The sequence below is a fragment of the Dipodomys merriami genome, unplaced genomic scaffold (assembly GCF_024711535.1).
Source record: "Dipodomys merriami isolate MVZ:Mamm:240054 unplaced genomic scaffold, mDipMer1.0.p SCAF_26, whole genome shotgun sequence".
Lineage (NCBI taxonomy): Eukaryota > Metazoa > Chordata > Mammalia > Rodentia > Heteromyidae > Dipodomys > Dipodomys merriami.
In genome coordinates this window covers 13413976-13432567 of record NW_027204048.1, presented here as the reverse complement: position 1 = coordinate 13432567, position 18592 = coordinate 13413976, and the positions used below count along the sequence as shown (strand labels likewise).

The 18592-nt window shown below is 41.2% G+C and overlaps 1 protein-coding gene across 2 annotated transcripts in view; it reads right to left on the bottom strand.

Annotated features, from left to right (window-relative positions):
* The window catches only part of Mamdc2 (MAM domain containing 2), a 143459-nt gene that overhangs the window by 76808 nt on the left and 48059 nt on the right, over positions 1 to 18592 (bottom strand). The gene's annotated exons all lie outside the window — the stretch shown is intronic.

Here is an 18592-nt window from a genome sequence, read left to right as displayed (position 1 = left end):
CACTTCCCATTAGTCCTGACCCTGAGTTCAAGTGCCTACTGGCTTTCATTACCTCATGGCAGGTCTGCTTAACACTTTGCACCTGTCTCCCTGTGGGTCAGGGAGGGGGTGGTTCCTGGCTCGAGGATACTGATCCTGGGGGGGGCTTCTCCCCAGACTGGAGACCAAGTGACTTGGTGGACTCCACTCTCTCCCCTCCCAGCGCCCCACATGCTTAACGAGTTCATGCGCCTTTATCTGAGATCCTCGTGGTAAACTGAGTCTATGTGGTTTTTCTCAGCCTGGTCCTGAGGCCTAGGCTGAAACAGTTCTGAGCGAAGTCTATCTTTTAAAATGTAGAAATAAAGTGTCTCTCCCTAGACTCTTCCAGAGCCAGACTGCCCAGTTCTGATAGCTCAATGGAGAAGCATATACAAAACACGGTGCATAGGGGTCCCCTCCTCTCCTTCCCCCTCCTTCCTATTCCCTTTCTCCTCAACGCTTCCTTTCCCTTTCTCTATCCTTCTCTATTTCCCTTCCCTCCTCCATCCTCTCTTTGTACCCTACTAATATTGACAAGAGCCTTCCAATCAACACTCTAGCCACCTGACTTCCTATACCAGCCTCTATGATCAGTACAAGAGAGCCCAGCAGAAGCCAGCTCAGCAAGGACCAGTCTCCCATGTGGGATGCACGTGTGCCATGGTCTTCAGGGAGATCTGCTCACTCTGAGCGGGCTTCAGGCTTGAGATTGGTCTCCAGATGGCCATCTTCTGAACATAGGAGCCACCCCGCGGGTACAAACACTAACCGCTTCCGGGGCCAACTCAGGCAACTCCCTGTGAGAAAGTCTGACCCTCGCAACCACGGCTACCATCAACACCTTCTGCATGCTGGCGACACTCAGGAGGAGCCTGCGCTGTTCTAAGTGTGACATGTGTGTTTGCAAGTTTGGAGACCCATTGGGGTTTCAAAGCATTAAGCTGGGGGCCCCAGATGCCAACGGATTGTTGAATTGCCACTGAGGGAATGTGTTCCACCTTCTTTCCCGCACTCTGCTACTGATGCAGAAGAAGGAGGTCCGAACAGGCTGGTAGTGCGGGATGATGGAGATGGGGTGGTGCTGGATGGGGAAGATGCAGAAAGCACTTCCCATCTTTTCTGAGGAAGTAAGAGAGTTAGGAAGGGGCGCAACAAGGGAAAGAAAGAAAGATCCCAGGGAATCGCATCGATCTTCACAGCAAATGCTGATTTTGCTACTATGGAGACTCGATTCTTGCATGTTCCAGTGTCTCCCCAACCTTCCATCCATGGCCTACTCCCAGAGGGAACAGCTCATTTTAAAGCAGCTGTTCTCAAATTTGAGTTGGGGTAGTCACTTTGAGGGCATACTCAAACAGAGAGTGTTCTCCTTTTAGCCAGTAGGTCTGGGTGGTGCTGATGGATATGGGGGATGCCACATTTAAATTATACACCAGAAATTCTCTTTTTTTTTTTTTTTAAAGACTTGCCTGTGAATGTGTCTAGAAGCTGCACTACAGGGCATCCAAAGGCTTATTAACCCAACTGATTTTGTATTTACTTAGTAAAAGAGTACACTTTTCTTAGTTCAATTAACCAGCGCCAGTGCTAACTACTTTTTACTACAACTGCCAAGTTCCAGATAAATATATACTTTTCATGCCTGGCCTAGAGCAACGGTGGCTACCACTAAATATAGGGTCTCTACAGCCCCAGCTCATCAGTCTACATTGGCATTTGAACTCATACTATTGGTAACCCCCACTTTTGGTCTCAATGCAAGTGTGCATTTTGTGGTCATGTTACAGTTACTCTGAACTAGAAAGAACATGATGTAATTTGAAAACATTTTAGAGTGAATGCAGAAGAGCAAAGTATTCATATTCAAGGATTCAACTTTCCCTGTGCAGTGTCCAATTAAATTACTGTTCTAAAACAACTTTGCAAATCCGTTCTCCTTACTTTATTAATGAGAATCATTTTTACCAAAGACCGAATTAGAGTGAAATATTTCATTTATTCTATCCTCATGAGATTGGCATCTATAAGTGTTCCTTAGAAATCATTCACATGCCTAAAATGCACCCATTCTATACAATTCACTAGTGTTTTTTCCTCTTTCATGTGCCAGTCTTAAACTCAGGGTCTTAGGCCCTTGCTTGGCTTTTTCCGCTCTACCACTGAGCCACAGCTTCACTTCTGGCTTTTTGGTGGTATAATCGCAGATAAGAGCCTCATGGACTTTCTATGCTTAGGCTGGCTTTGAATCACAAACTTCCTATCTCCACCTCTTGAGTAGCTGTGATTATAGGCATGAACCACTGGTGCCTGGTACAGTTCAATAGTTTCAGTCTATTTACAAAGTTGTGCAAACACCAAGTGTCATTGATAGACATTTTTCATTTCCCTGTCCCCATCCTCTAGAAAGTATCAATCTACTTTGTCTGTAGGGATTTGTCTTTTCTAGACATATCCTCATATAATCTATGTGACTGGCTTCTTTCTCTTAGAATGTTTTCAAGGGTCATCCATATTACAGCATGTATTACATTTCATATAAGAGTAATCTTGGGCCTGAAGAATATTCTGTTTTATAGATATGCCATTATTTATTTATCCACTCACCACTTGATGGAAATTTGGATTGTTTCATCTTTCTGCTACTATGAATCATAATGCTATTACGAGCATCAATATATAAGTTTTCCTGTAGGTGTATGTTTTAATTCCCTGGTGTTCCAAGTCTTTGATTTTCAGAGGCTTAAAAATTTGATTTTCTGGAAGAGAATTTGGCATTATAATGAAATTATAATAAGCAAACTTCACTCTGGGTCACCTAGAAGAGGGACTGGGTAGTTTGGGAATAGTTTAAGCTAGTTCCTTAAACTGGTTATGACAGAACAGGCCTGTAATTTCATCATTCTGAAGGATGAGGCAGGAGGATCAGAGTTAGAGGCCAGCTTGTGGCAGAGCCTGTAATTCCAGGTACTCGGGAGGCTGAGATCAGAAGATTATGGTTCCAAGCTAACCTGGGCAGACAAGATTTGGGATGCTGATTTCTGGTTAACCTCCAGTTAACCAGCAAAAAGATGGAAGTGGAGGGATTGCTCAAGTGGTAGAATGCCAGTCCGGAGTGAAAAAAAAAAAAAAACTGAGCAAGAGCTGAAGGCTCTGAGTTCAAGCCTAAATAAACCACCAACCAAATAAATAAATATTGGTTCCTTTTTGGAGGGCTCTACCTGAAACAAAGACATAATATTGGAACTGGAGATGATCCTCAGTGGAAAATGCTTGCCTGACCTGTGAGCAATCTTGAGTTTGAGTCCTTGCATTACAGGGTAGAAAACAATGACAGCAAAAGCTCAATCTGGGAGCTAGGTGCCAGGGGCTTATGCCTGTAATCCGAGATACTCAGGAGGCTGAAATCGAAAGATCACGGTTTGAAGCCAGCCCAGGCAGGAAATTCTGTGAGACTCTTATCTCCAATAAACTACTCAAAAAAAAAAAAAAAAAAAAGGCCAGAAGTAGTGCTGTGCTTCAAATGAAAGAGCACTAGCTTTGAGCAAAAGAAGCTCAGGGACAGTGCCCAGACCCAGAGTTTTTAAAAAAAATAAAGAAAGTTGATTTTCTGGCAGATTCCAGTAGCTCATGCCTGTAATCCAAACTACTCAGGAGTCTGAAATACCAAATTGCAGTTTGAAAGCCAGTTTGAAGTCCTTGATACTCGTATCTCTAATTAAATAGAAAAAAAAGCGAAGAGTAGAGGTGTGAGTCAAAATGTTAGAGTACCAGCCTTGAGGAAAAAATGCCTTTGGGACAGTGACTAGGCCCTGAGCTCAAGCCCTAGAACTAGAAGGAAAAAAAAAAGAAAAGAAAAAGAAAAAAAAGTAAATGAAAAGTTGCTTTTCACCATCTTGCCATTGTTTAAGGGAAAGAATTTTCTAGTCTTTATTATACCATGTTCCTGATGCCACCCCTTTCCCCCATCATCTTAACCAATGAGAGTAGACAGAGACATTAAACATATATAATAGAAAGGCAAAACATGACTAGAGTCACACAGGGATTGCATATAGCTCACATCTGGACACATCTGAGGAGATTCCCAACTGCACTGTGAACACACGGAGTCTGGAGGAAAGGGAAGGATTCACTTCAAACGCAGCTGCTAAAGGGAATCTGAACTGATTGATGATACATTTATTGGAAAGGATAAAAATCTTTACGGCTTTTGTAGAGGGCCATATACATCCAAACAGATAGTTTTTTTTAAATTAATTGAGCAATCAGGGACAATAATTAAATCATTTTGCCCAAAAGGAAAGATTCCATCTGTCCCGGGGTCTGAACAAGTCTTTTCTTACACGGGCTCTAGAAAACAATGAAAGGAAAATCTTTCTTGTTTCCAGGAACATAAGATTAAAAAAAATTCTGAGCCCATCCAAGGTTTTGAATGCATAACCTTGCACAGGTTAAGACTTTGTCATGCTTAGATGAATTGGATTATTCGTTTCTTTTCTGCAAAATGGCTAGACTCCCATCACACACACATCCAGCATTTGGAAAAGCACTCGTTATAATCAGGAAACAACAAACCGACTGCAATTAGTCCATCCCCTGCTCAGGCTGACATATTTTTCACCGGAAGCATATCTCATTACCTTCCAAAGAAAATATGGATCCCAACCCCGAGAGACACCATGGCTGCATTGTTCATAAAACAGATACAGCATTTTAACATATGCATTCTAGGTATGACCTGAGGAATTTTCTAGGGCAATTTTTACAGCACACAACTTACACCTTCTGTCTTCATTTTAGAAAGTAAACCTCACGTGAGACATGAATTGGTATCTATAGGGTTGTGGTGAGGGTCTAAGGAAACGATACATGGTAGCTAGCCTGCTTTGTAAATTGCCATGTTAATTATTTCTGTTCTTGTCACCCTTCAGTTCATCCAGAGGCAGTAAACAGTTGATCTTTCCCTCTTCCTGTTTTCTAGTGTGGATCAGAGTAGGCATTCACTCAAGTAGCAGATGAACAGCATCTTTTCAATGCTGATATTATGACTTTTTATTCCTTTCACTTTAATTGATCCTTTGGTGTTAAAAAATCTACACCAATGTCCTGTCTGGTATGAGGCACCGCTCAGTGACCCATAATCAGAATATGTTCTGACAGCTAAGGCCCTGGATCCTACCCTAGATGATCTCATGTGGAATCCTGCATTTTTACTCCTGGTATGATTCAGGCTCACACTTTCTAACCCAGGTCTGAGATAGTGCCTAAGACTTTCTACTGGTTACCTCTTACCACTGCTAACCAAGACAAAGGCTCCTCCCCCTCTTCCCCCTCCTCCCCCTCTTCCCCCTCCTCCCCCTCCTTCTCTTCCTCCTTCCCCTCCTTCCCCTCCTCCCCCTCCCTCCTTCCCCTCCTCCCCCTCCCCCTCCCCCTCCTCCTCCTCCTTCTCCTTTTCCACCTCCTCTTCCTCTTTCTTTTTTCAACTTCCTTTCCAGGGCTGATTTTCAGCCCTTGACCTCCGGCTAGGATCTTTCCCCCTAATTTCCTGGACCCCTTAGGATCGGATTTCCTGAATTACATCCTGCCTGGAAGGGTACGGAGTGGCTATGCCATGTGGTTATTTGTCAGCCAAGTATTGGTTCAAACTCCATCCACAACTTGGAGAAATGAAGTCACTTTGGGAAAACTAGCTCTATTGCCTGAAATATCTTTATTGGTAAAATGAGTGTCGTAGTCTTACCTTCTGCTTGAAGTCCTTAATCTCACTTATTATCCTATGCTATTTAATAGATCACTAACTAGAAAACTGACTACTTTAATCACATGAAAATGAACATAGCTTTTAATAATGCATCTCCCATCTCATAAACTGCTTCTGTGAATGGAAACTCCTTTGTAGGACTACTTTAAAGAAAATAAAAATAGTTTTTGAAAAAGAAATCTTTGAGCTGGGCACTGTTGGCTCAGGTCTGTAATACTAGCTACTCAGGAGGCTGAGATGTGAGGATCACAGTTCAAAGCTAGCCTGGACAGGAAAGTCCATGAGACTCTTATCTCCATAAACTACACAGAAAAAGCCAGAAGTGCTGCTGTGGCTCAAGTGGTAGAGTGCTAACCTTGAGCCCAAAGAGGCTCAGGGGCCAAGGATCCACAACAAAAGAATAAAGGAAATCATTGGTTATGATTCCAAAGGAACTACTGCACATTGCATTCTGAGCAGGAGATTCTTAATGCAAGTTCTTGGCTTTCTTCCTATCCAATGGTCCTATGTGGTGGAAGCGCCATTTCTCAAATCAGGAAAAGGAATTCATGAAATGAATTACCAGGTCGAGGTCGCAGCACCTGTCCCTTGGTTTTCGGAGATACCCTATAGTCTTGGGCTCAACTCCAGAAATATATCCCTGCAAATAAGGTGAGAAGGAGTAAGTCAACATGGAAGTGGTGGGTTTGGGGGCCATCATTGGCAGCTCGGGGGCCCCCAGGTATCAGCCTAATGTGCAAGGTGCAGTGTGGAATGTCAGCCCAGTGACTTAATAAGTATGAGCTACCTTACACTGAACAGAAGGCATGATGCCTTTCACAGGCAGCCCATTTCAACAAAGACCCTGGACTGCTAGGGGCTGGATAGCAGCACAATACCTCATCTCATCCACCATAAACCAGAGTACCAGATTTCCCATCACTCCTCTGTGTTAGAAAGGATCGCTCCATGGGTTTTGCAAGGCAGACATGATCTTTCTCAGTAAACATGTTTTTTGTTTTGTTTTGTGCTGTTGTTTGCTGTTTTTTTAAAATAAGAGGAATACTTTCTCTTCTCTCTTTTATGGCCACGCCTGCCAGACGCAAGAGACTTCTCATTCTCATTCAATCCAAGTTCATGAAACCTTGGCTTCAGATTTGTTTCTGAGGCCGAGGAGATGAATGAGGTTTAAGAAGTCTTCAATCTGACTCTCCTGAGGAGAGGTTGTACTGAGGTTGATGGTTGCTTTGCAGTGCTTTTTTATACGCAGGCTCTACCAGAAGTGTCACAGGCCGAACAATCTGTAATTGAGAAGCAGCAGCCAGATCTTGCTGTCCTATTTTGGTTCCCAGTGGTAAGAAACCCCTCCTAGAATGAACCCCTTCTTAGTAGAGCAAACAGCTCTCATGTGGGGCATTTCAAATATAGCCTAGCCTCAGGAAAGAAGGAAAGCCTGCATTTAAAGCACAGCATAACGTGACAGCATACAAGTTCCTGTGCGATTCCAACACAGGGCTATGGAGGTGGTGAAACTCTCTCTCGACGTACAAGTTCACTTCCGTGTTCCTAGGATCCTAAATAGTATCTTTTGGCTTGGGAACTTCATGAAGCTTCCAGTCAATATTAAAACAATGCTTATCTTCAAGAGACACACAGAAAATTCCTTTCCTTCCAATGTCGTTTATAAATAAAAATGTGCTTTGCTCGTGATTAGTCCCGGTGTTTTGCCCAGGCCTAGAAATTCTGAAGAACCTTGCCTTGTAGAAGCTAGAAAGGGCCTTGATAGACAACGATACTCCCAAAAGAGTTGCTTTGCACTTATGGTTAAACAGGGAAGAAAACTGGGAGGCCTGCTGTACATCATGGTGTTCTTGGACTGGACAGTTACTGCACATGAGCAGGGGTAATCTGAGGTCCATTCTGATCCTAGACACAGCCACAAACACTAGACTACACTGGCCTTCTTCCTCTGATGTACTTAGTGACTTCTTCCATCGCCGAGGGGGCTGACTTTTTTGAAGGGATTCTTACAAGAGGCTCTCATTTGTAAAACCACACAGGAGCAATATCCACTGGAGGAGCCGCCTTTGATCTTGGAATGCTCTTTTCCTCCTCGTTTGATTATTTGCTCCAATCGTTTTTGTTATTACTCTGGTCTGCTCCTTCTAGGACTCAGCATTCTCTATCCTCCTTTCTATTTCACTGAGTCTGGGTCTTGATCCTCTACTCTGATGAGTCTTCCTCTGATGCATATCTACTAACTGCATACCTAATATCCATTTTGTCCTGTTAAGAAAACCCTCTTTGACTGGGATCATCAATGTCTTTAGTTTAGGAAAATAATACTGCTGTTCTCCCTTTGTGTTTAATGGTGGTGGATTACTGGATGGGGTTAGCTGGCCTGGTTTTTTTTTGCTGTCTTCCCTTCTTTCTTTGTACTATGGCAGAGCTGTAGGTCATCTTAAGATCAGGAGGTGATTAGGATGATCAAATCAGCCGAAATAGTCGTGTCTTCCCGGTTTTAAAGTGGAACGTTCTATATCTTGTGAGTTCCCTTGGACATGGGCACACTGGCATAGTTGACTAGGAAGCATTCATGAGGATGTGAGCTGTCACTGTGGATAGTATGGAGAAATTGAAGCTGTGTCATACTATGGAGTCTTCTAACCAGTCTTCACTTTCTGCTTCTACATTTTTCATTCATGAAAGAAAAATACATCTAAATTCCAGCTATTATTATTTGTCGTCTTTTTTTTTTTTTTTTACCTGCTACGGGTGTGCAAATGACCGAACCCACTTTCAGACTTTCAGCTTTACGTAGGCAGAGGTAAGTTCCAAGTCTTTCTCTCTGACCTGATCTCTTATTTACTGCAAGACACTTATATCTAATTTGTTTGGGGGGAGCATCTCCACTTAGATAGGCCATACACACTTGAACTCACTGTTTTTCCTCCCAATTGACTGTTTTGCTGTGTTTCAATTTGGAAATGAATGGAACCTTAAATACCCAGTGAACAACCAAGCAATCTCCAGATCTGCACCGATTCCCCCACAAGCCAAACTCCCTTGTTCTCCCAAGTCCTGGTTTAAGGTATAGATTTCTCTCAAAGTCATCGACTCCACCAGGGTAAATCCATCTTTTGTCTGTATTATGGCAATAGCCTTCATAAGATCTTCCTGTTTCAGTCTTACCTCATTATAATCTAATCTCCGCTCCATTTCTATTATGCCAACATGTTCATTTTGCTTTATAGCTGAGCAGGCCTGTGGGGGCGTGTAAATCCTTTCAGACCTCTATAAAGCACAGGTAGTGTGGCACTCATATATAACCACATCCTTTATTAATGAAGCCACAAAAGTTCTTTTAGTTCCTCTAAGGTAAGGTTTCAGTTTCTCCACTGCTTCTAGACCTTTCTATATGCTGCATCCTTTAGCTAGAATATTATTTCATCTCCTTTCCTTATACATCTCACCCTACTACTTCCTGCATCCTTGGTAACACGATCCCTCCCTTCTTGATTAATAGTAGCTCAGCCTGACCACCATGTATAACTATGCCTCGCACAAGGCACACAACATACATGGCAGCATTGTTTATATCCTGTTTTTTCCAGGCTGCCTTGCTAACTTCCACTATGGACATGGTTGGCTGTTTCTTCTGGAAGCCTTTTTCTGTATCAGTATTATTCATTAATATTTACCTGTTGAATTACTTGTCCGTATTCCCTACTAGGAATTTAAGCATGCAAGGGCTTACATTTCAACATAGAAGGCAGCCAATCTACTTGTCTCTTAGTAGATATGTAACCCTATATTTGTAAATAAATGAGTAAACTTTCTTAATCATTTTTTTGTGCTGATCCTGGGGCTTGAACTCAGGGTCTGGGCACTGTCTCTGATCGTTTGTACTCAAGGCTAGCACTCCACGACTTGAGCCACTTCCAATTCTACTTGTAGTTTTTGGAGTGTAATTGGAGATAAGAGTTTCACAGATGGTCCTTCCCACCTTGGCTTCAGCCAGTGATCCTTAGCTCTCAGCTTCCTGGGTAGCTAGAATTACAGGTGTGATCCACCAGTGCCCAGCTGATCTCATTTTTATATACAAAAGATGTATTAAAATCCTTTTCACTATGGAGATCTTGTATCAGGTTCGAATTTCATAATGATCACTCAACTTACTGTTATTCCTAAACTGGCGTCTAGGAAAGAAGATAGGAGTCTGGATTTCCCTAGTGACTTGTACCACGCTTGTTATTTTCACATATTTTCTCATGGACTGTTAGCATTTTCTGAATTTCCCCACTACACAGAGAGTTGTTAAAACGCACAATTCCTTGCCCTTCTGGAATGCAGAGTTTGTGGGAAGGTTTCAGAAAACATTTCAGCATGTGACATTTCCAGATTAAAGACAGCTATAGTTTTCTTAGCTTCCAATTTTGAGGCGTGCCAAAGTGCCAAGATCAGCAATAAATACACGGTCGATATTGCTGAGCTCTCTGGAATGCCATCTCGGTTCCCCCTGACTAAAGCAAAACTATCCTCCCATGCTGGCTAACACTGAGAAGTAGGGATAAAAGATTACAAAGCATGCGGCCAGCAAAGGGAGCGTACATGCCAGGAAGCAATCTCCAATGTCAACAGGCTGACATTATCTGAAACCGCTGTCCAGATGTCTGTCTGCCCTTTCTCTCTTGTGGGGTCACAAAGGGAGTCCTTGAAACCCAGCTGACCTCAGCAGCAGCTTTGGAAGAGAAGCAACTATGAACAGGAAACCAAGCAATGAACCTACAAGGAAAGGCCAGCAGGTATTTGGGAAGTGAGCTACTTTAGCTTTACAAAGTAGGAAAACATCAGGAAAGGTTGCGTTGCCCGAGGGCTCGTTTCTATCAAAGATCAGTTCTCAGAACACCGTTTCCATTATAGAACTTGTCAAGGAGAGTAGCTGTTCCTTACAAACATAGAAATGTCTCTCTAAAATAAAAGAGCGAGGGTAACAGGTTGCACTTGTAATCCCAGCCCTCAAAGAAATTGAGGTAGAAGAATAACAAGGTCAAAGCCCAGCTATTGGGTTACATAGCAAGACTTTGTCTCAGAAAAAAAACAACAACAACAACAAAATAAAACAAAGAGGAAAAAAATAAAGGATGATGATGACATTAAAAGACCACGAGATTGTCTAGCTTTGCTCTGTAAGTCTCCCAAAGCACACTGGAAAGGGATAAAAAACTCTGTTTGTGGAAACTGAGTTCAATCATAAGAAAGAGGATCCAACACTCTATTTGACCAGTTTGGCTAACAACACAGCTGAATATTTTCTCCTCCTGCATTATTCAGTTTTGTCAAACAAAAGGAGGTGCATCCATATCAGCTTTTTTAACCAGAAGCTAAAAGTAACTAAGGAAATTTCACCATAATACTGTCAAATAAGTAAGTACACACACAGAGAGAGATTCATGTATTTACTTTGCACTTATTCATTTCAAATTCTGCATCTTGTGTCTATCATCAAGAGGAAAAGCAAGCAGGAACAAGATACTCCATTTAAAAAGGAAACAACTATAGAGGTCAACACATTTCCCCTGCATTGCATAGAGGATGCGGTTTATATGGGAGGGGAGCACAACATTGTAAAGAAGAGGTTAAGCAGGAGGTGATAGCGCATACCTACAATCCTAGCTACTCAGAAGCCAGTGTGGATAGAAAAGGCTGAGACACCATTTCCTCTGAACCAGCAAAATGTTGGACTGGAGGTATTGTTCACTTGGTAGAGCCCTATGAGCAAGCAAGCTGAGTAAGAGTGTAGTGTAAAGCCCTGAGTTTGAGTCCTAGTGTACATACACACACACACACACACACACACACACACACACACACACACACACACACACACACACAGTCAAGAGAAGAAGAGTTTAAATGAAAGAAAATTCTGGAGTACCTATACAAGGAGCATTCTGAGGTTCTGCAGCCCTTACCTTCTCTACTCCTTTGCTTCAGACACTGCTGGATTTTGGCTAGGCCTTACATTCCATATAAAGGCCCATTTTACTCATCCCATTCGCTCCAGGTGTTCCATAAATACATGCTAAGGGAATTAAGCAGAGGGCCCTTCCCAGCTACTCTCCTAAGGTATAGATGATACAAAGCCACCACATTTATGTCCAAAACAATGAACTCTGAAAATAAAGCCCCCTTGATGATTTTACATGTTCACAAACAGTCCTCAAGAATGAAAATAAGTATTAAGCTGTGTGCCTGGAGCTTATAAAACATCACAGGAAAAATTGGAGGACAGTCAGGAAATGGGTTTCAGTCAATGGTGTGCTGGGGAAATGAGGGTTTTCCTATTACCTGGGAGCAACTGTGCTCGTTCCTGACAATTTTTAGAGCACTCAAGTCATTCACAAAGCACAGAGGCTGGCTTAAACCTCCATGAGGAAGCAACCCCACGACAAAGTTGAACAGTCATTTTAGGTCACTTTGCAGGTCTGGAAAGCCAGGCTCAAGTGATAAACGTAGCTGGTGAGCACCTGGGTCCAGATCATTCTCTGATGGCCAGATTGAGCAATTAGAAACACTTGGGTATGTTCCAGTTACACACGGGACATACTTATCCTAACCCATGTTATTAGTTGCACTTCAAATTTAACAGGGAAGCCTGCAAGCTTAGGTTCCAGGGTCAGTTCTTTCTTTCTTTCTTTCTATCTATCTATCTATCTATCTATCTATCTATCTATCTATCTATCTATCTATCTATCTATCTATCTATCTATCTATCTATCTTTCTTTCTTTCTATCTATCTAATCGAAATTGTCTAGTTCTTTTTGACGCTTCTTGGGCAAATGGTCTACCTCTTAAAACACATTCTTAGCAGTCTCATATTTTTACTTAAATTTTTTTTCAGAGCTAGGAATCAAACTCAGGGTCTTGCATATGCTAGGCAAATGTTCTACCATTGAACTACCTTTCAAGCTGTGTCTCACATTTTTTCAAAGATTGCATAGCATTCCAGCATGTAACTTTACTACAATTTAATTAATTGGTGTCTAGTGATGAACATTTTTTCTAGTCTTTAGCGACTGACATCAATAAGATGTCAAGTCTTGTACCTATGACTTGGTATAGATTTTTGAGTCTGGACAGCCATGGGAGAAAGGCCTAGAAAAGTGTTTGCTCAGTTAGAGGGAATATATACTTAAACTTTGGTTAAATAATGCCATGACTTTTGTCTTGGTGCTGTGCCAATTTCTTTTGCAAGTAGCAATATATTGGATATTCCCTTTCCTTGTGCATTCCATGTGTCTTTGCAGGGTTTTTGAGATTTGTCTATCTGAGAAATAAAAAAAATGTTTCTCATGGTAGTTTTAATCTGAATTTCTTTCATTATGAGTAAAATGGAACGTCTTCTTACATGTAGAAAAGCCTTTGATAGTTCCTTTGGTGTGATACTTGGCCCATTTTTCCATTGACTTGTTAGTCTTTCATCATTGATTTATGGACGTTCTTTATGTACTAAGAAAATTAACCCAGTCTCTCTCTCTCTTTCTTTCTTTCTCTCCCCCTCCCCATGTGTGTGTATGTGTGTGTGTATGTGTGTGTGTATGTGTGTGTGTGTGTGTGATAATGTTCCAATTCATCATTTGTTCTTAGATTAATGAATTTTTTTGATGAGGCATTTAATGAGTTTTGAAGACATATTTACATGAGCATAAGACTTGTGCAGGATAGGAAAAAGATTATTCTCAATAGCATACATGACTATCACTGTAACTGAAATAGCTACCATTTATGGAAGCATCTTTCATGGTTCAAATCCTAACCACATAAGTCCTATTTAAGTCATCAACACAGTCCTATGAGGTCTCGTACCAATGATTCCTACAATTTATTCTGGCTCCAGAAGTAGATCCAGAATTTAAAATGACCAAACCATGTATAGTTAGTCATTGGTATGTTCTCAAATGCTCAGCTAATCTCCTTTATTTATTGTGGCATTTCTTCACTTTCTTCTCTTCCCTCTTCCCCTCACCTCTACACCATTGCTCACATGTTTGCATATACTATGACAAAAGCCTATTTATAATTCCCTGGGTTTTCCTGCCAGCTCTTAGCTATTCTTTCCGGAAGGCAAACTGAATGGTAACCCCAGAGTTGAAGAATAAAAAGGCAATTTTTAAGATGTAAAAACTCAACTATGTAAAGTAGAGGCATGAAAATATGTTGATAGGGGAGATTTTCAGAATCTAGCCAAGGAGGAAGTTCCTTGCTTTGCCTGTCCATGTGTCCTGCCTTGTCTAAACTGGGAACAGTGGAGAGAGGCTGCTTTGGGAACTGAGGCTCTGGAGAGTTAGGGACCCTCCCTGGATCTGGAGTCAGAAGCTCCTGTCCCAGTTTTACCTCTGTTGGCCATGAATCCTGGGGCATTAGGTTGGTTGGTGGAAAGAGAGTGGGTTTTAAGATCAGGTAGCTCTTGTTACGAATAGCATTTTAACCTCACAGTGCATGGTTTCAGGAAACTTTATTTATTTTTCAGGCATCAAGTGGGGGTCCTAAAATGTACTTCGCAGAGATGCTGGTGGACATTTAGTATGATGTCTGTACCTACTATAGGGCCTAGTGCAGTGTAGGTTCTCAACAAAACATAGTGGTACAAATCTTATGTATATATATATATATATATACATAATTAGATATAAATATATATGTGATTATAATATATTATCATGTAATTATATATAACAGTATATAATTATACATAATTTTGTATAATCTATAATTTATAAATAAAAATATAATTATGTTTATAATTTATAATTATATAATTTATATATATATATAAATTATATATATGTATATAGTTTAGCTGGTTCCTTAATTTTATTCATGACATTTGGGAGTTGGCAAGTCAATTTCATATGTTAAAAATGGCATAAAAATTGTTAAAATAGTAAAAATTGGCTGCATGCCACCTAAAATAATCTCAGGAACCATCATAGCAGGATGGACCAATCATATTATTCAAGTCCTTTTATAAGCCACAGTGATTGGTCCAGAGAGTAGATGATGCTCAGTGATGAAAATTTTGTTACTATAGGGAAAGGGAAACTTTCTCTTCTTGAGGACTATCATCTGCAAGAGGCCATAAGGAAGTCCCCTGAGGATAAAGCTAACAGAAGTGAAGACAGAGCTGAGAAGGGGCAAAGCAGGCAGTGTTTTCTCTCCCCTTCTCTCTCTCTTTTCTTAGAGAGAGAGAGAGAGAGGCTGTCCTAGGGCTTGAACTCAGGCTCTAAGCACTATCCCTTAAGCTCTTTCACTCAAGGCTGGTACTCTACCACTTGAGCCATGGCTCTATCATTGGCTCTTCTGCTGGTGTTTAATTGAAGCTAAGAGTCTTACTGACTTCCCTGCCTGGGCTGGTTTCACACGTTGGTCCCCGGATCTCAACCTCCTGAGTATCTAGGATTATAGGCAGAAGCCATTGACTGATTCCTGGGTTCTTAATCCCCTATGGACCTGAGTCTAGATATCCCTTAACTTTTAAAATAAACCAAGGGGATGAACTCTTCTTTAGTTTAAGATTGTTTAAGTTAGAGAAATTCTTCTATGTGGGTATAAAAATAGCCCTGCCAGTACAGAAGTCTGAGAGATGCATGATATGCTGGCTTTGACCATAAATATATACTAGAAAAGAAAGAGAAAGGCAAATGCTGTGAGCTGGACGGCAGAGGAGAGTCCTGAGACCAGAAACTGGTCTCACCTTTGCCCTTTCATTATCTAGGTAGCCTTGGACAGGGAGTCAGTCTGTTTAACTTACCTGTGTAAATTACAGCTTCCCCATCGACAAAGTAAAGGAATTGAACAATCAAGAGTTCTCAGAAACTGGGACTCAGGCGATGGGACCCAATGGGGATCCAGGTTTTCAGCTTTGCGTTCTGCAGAATAGCTTTCTTTTTATCTGTATTGCAGGTCAGGCTATCTTAGAAGGTTTTGGTGGAAGGGTCTTTCTGTTAAAATGGATTCGCTGATAATTCCAGTTTTGTTTATACTGAAGTCTGAGTTGGTCTGGAGCCCAGCTAGAATGTGATGCCTGGTTAATATTTTCTACTCTGTGTTAGGAGTTGGTCAGTAGCCAAGGTCAAGAACTCAGTCCCTGGAGGGTTTGTTAGCTTTCCACAAACAGAAAGAAATTGCTAATGGCTGTGATCTGTGCCCCTAATCTTGAGAACTGTTTAGAGATGAGGATGACTGGCCAAACAAGAGGCTGGGGAAAGAAACATGGAGGATTCTAGGTAGCACTTAATTCTGCATTCAATGCTAATATTACCACATCTGGTGATGTCCCAAGACAGAAAACTACTCATAGCTAGAAAACCCAGGTAGGTTTGATGTTTTTGTTTTTCTTTCTTTCTTCCTTTCTGAAAACAGGGTGATCACTGTCGAAGAATATATATATATATATATATATATATACATATATATATATATATATATATAAATAATACGGGAAACAGAGGGAAAATTTGCATTCAATGTAAGTTTAGTGTTCCAAGTCTTTAAAAATCTATCTTACAAAATAAATTTCAGTACCAATACCAGAATGAACATACTATGAGAACGTGTCATCCACTGTGATAGCCAAATAATTTTCTTTGCTTTATTTCAGGTAAAAATTGCAAATGAGACTGCAATCTGTATAACAAATGTATGTTGTAAGAATAATATTGATCTTGGCAACAGAAGCTGAATACTTCATTTATTTTAACAAACATGCTAAAAGATAATATAATAATGACTATTTTTCTTTTCTTTGTCTAGTCTTTTCATAAATAGGAATAGTTTTACTAGAAAACTAGCCTTTTTTGTCCATCGTGGGGTTTGGGCACTCTTCCTGAGTTTTTCTGCTCAAGGTTAGTGCTCTACTACTTTGAGCCACAGTTCCATTTCTGGTTTTCTGGTGGTTAATTAGAGATAAGAGTCTCATAAACTTTCCCACCAGGGTTGGTTTAGAACCATGAGCCTCAGATCTCAGCCTCCTGAGTAGCCCCTGATGAGAACTATCTTTTTCTATAAAATTCAGGTAAATTTAAATTAATATAAAATCTCAAATACCATATATCTCTTATTGGCTCACTTCTGATTTTTGCTCTTTTGTTGACAAGGACTAGAGAGATGTGAACTGTGAAGGACAGGAAGATTGCTTTTAGGGAAGATGACAGTCAGACTGGTACAATTCAAAGAAGAGGCAGGCATTGTTATTGGAGGAAAAATGAGAAATGGGTCTGAACAAATCTTAGGCTGGTCTAGCAAGCTTCAAACTGGGAAAACACAGATGGCTTTAAGGTGACATTGAGTCAGGCGGGCCAGGGCTCAAGAGAGAAATACATATCCGTACTGAGGCAATAACTTGAACATGGGGAATTTCAGACAGCACCTTGGATAGCTCCCTGGGCAAGAGGTACTTTGACAATGCTAAGACCCAAAGACGTGGTGGAATGAACTTGGTCTTTGGAGCTTATAGAAGCCACTTACAATGGTTCCACTGTGGGGACTGGTTCAAAGCTCATTAGTAAGAGGCATTTGTTTTTGAGAGGTGGTGTTAGTCCTGGGGCTCGATCTCAGGGCCTGATGTTGTTACTGAGCTTTTGTGTTCAAGGCTAGAGCTCTAGTACTTGGGCCACAGCTCCTCTTCCAGCTTTTCTGGTAGTTAATTGGAGAGTTTCATGAGCTTTCCTGCCTGGGCTGGCTTCCAACCAAAGTCTTCTGAATAGCTAGGATTGCAGACCTAGCCACTGGCACCTGGCAACAGGCATTCTGATGTTGGCAGTAATGGGAACAGTATTGTCCCCCTAAACTTCAGAGAATTTGTTTCTCAGAAGCTCTATTCCACCAGGATGGGAAGAAAAGTTGATTCTTGCACCAATGTCACCATTATAATATGCAGAAGAGTTTACTTTGATGTTTACCTTTAATTTCTTACTGTCCATTTGGGTCATGACAAATTATTGGCTGAGTGAGTAGGACATTTATGCAGAATTAATCTAAGAAAGGAACCAGGTAGAAGGGCCAAGCACCCCCACCCTAACACTGTAGTTGGAGTAAAGTTTGGCAAAAGATGATGTGAGACCAGAGACAAGACTACTGGTGGCACCTTTCCAGTGTGTGGTTGTGACTATGTAGAATCTAAGGCCATGATGGGGTCTCAGCTCTGTGTTCATTCATTTAGTAGCATTTATTGAGCATCTATCTTGTACCAAGTACTGTTCCAGTCACTAGAAATACACCAGTAAGCAAAAGTGATAGTCTGGGGATTATTGTCTCCTTTCTGGCTACTGCAGTCAGGTGACCATAGATGAATGTTGTCTGGAACAATAGCCAGGATAGAACATGGAATACCATAATTGGAGGTGAGGATCAGACCTGGTAGTGGGGAACAGGAAAGGTCTTGGGTAAGAGATCAGGCAGGTAAGTCCTCCCACCTCATAAAATCCAGTTCTCGGCATCTAAGTTGAAGTGCTCAGCAATTAGAAAAGAGTCCCAATGTTAGGTAAGACCAAATAAGACTAGGGATGACACTCTGTTTTTAGATCATGAAATCTTAGCATTAGAGAAGATTTGAATAGTCATTTAGTCCAATTCCTTCTCTCAACTGTTCTTCAGTCTTCCAGCTCATTGTGGTAAAAGCAGAACATGCTCATCTTCACTGGATGACAACAGATGTTTCCCTGTGTGACTTCCACATTTTGCTTGTGTAGGGCTAAACAGTCGCCTTGGTAACAATAGTAACAATAAATACACACCCGAGGAGCTGCAGGGCTATCCTTTTGGGTGTA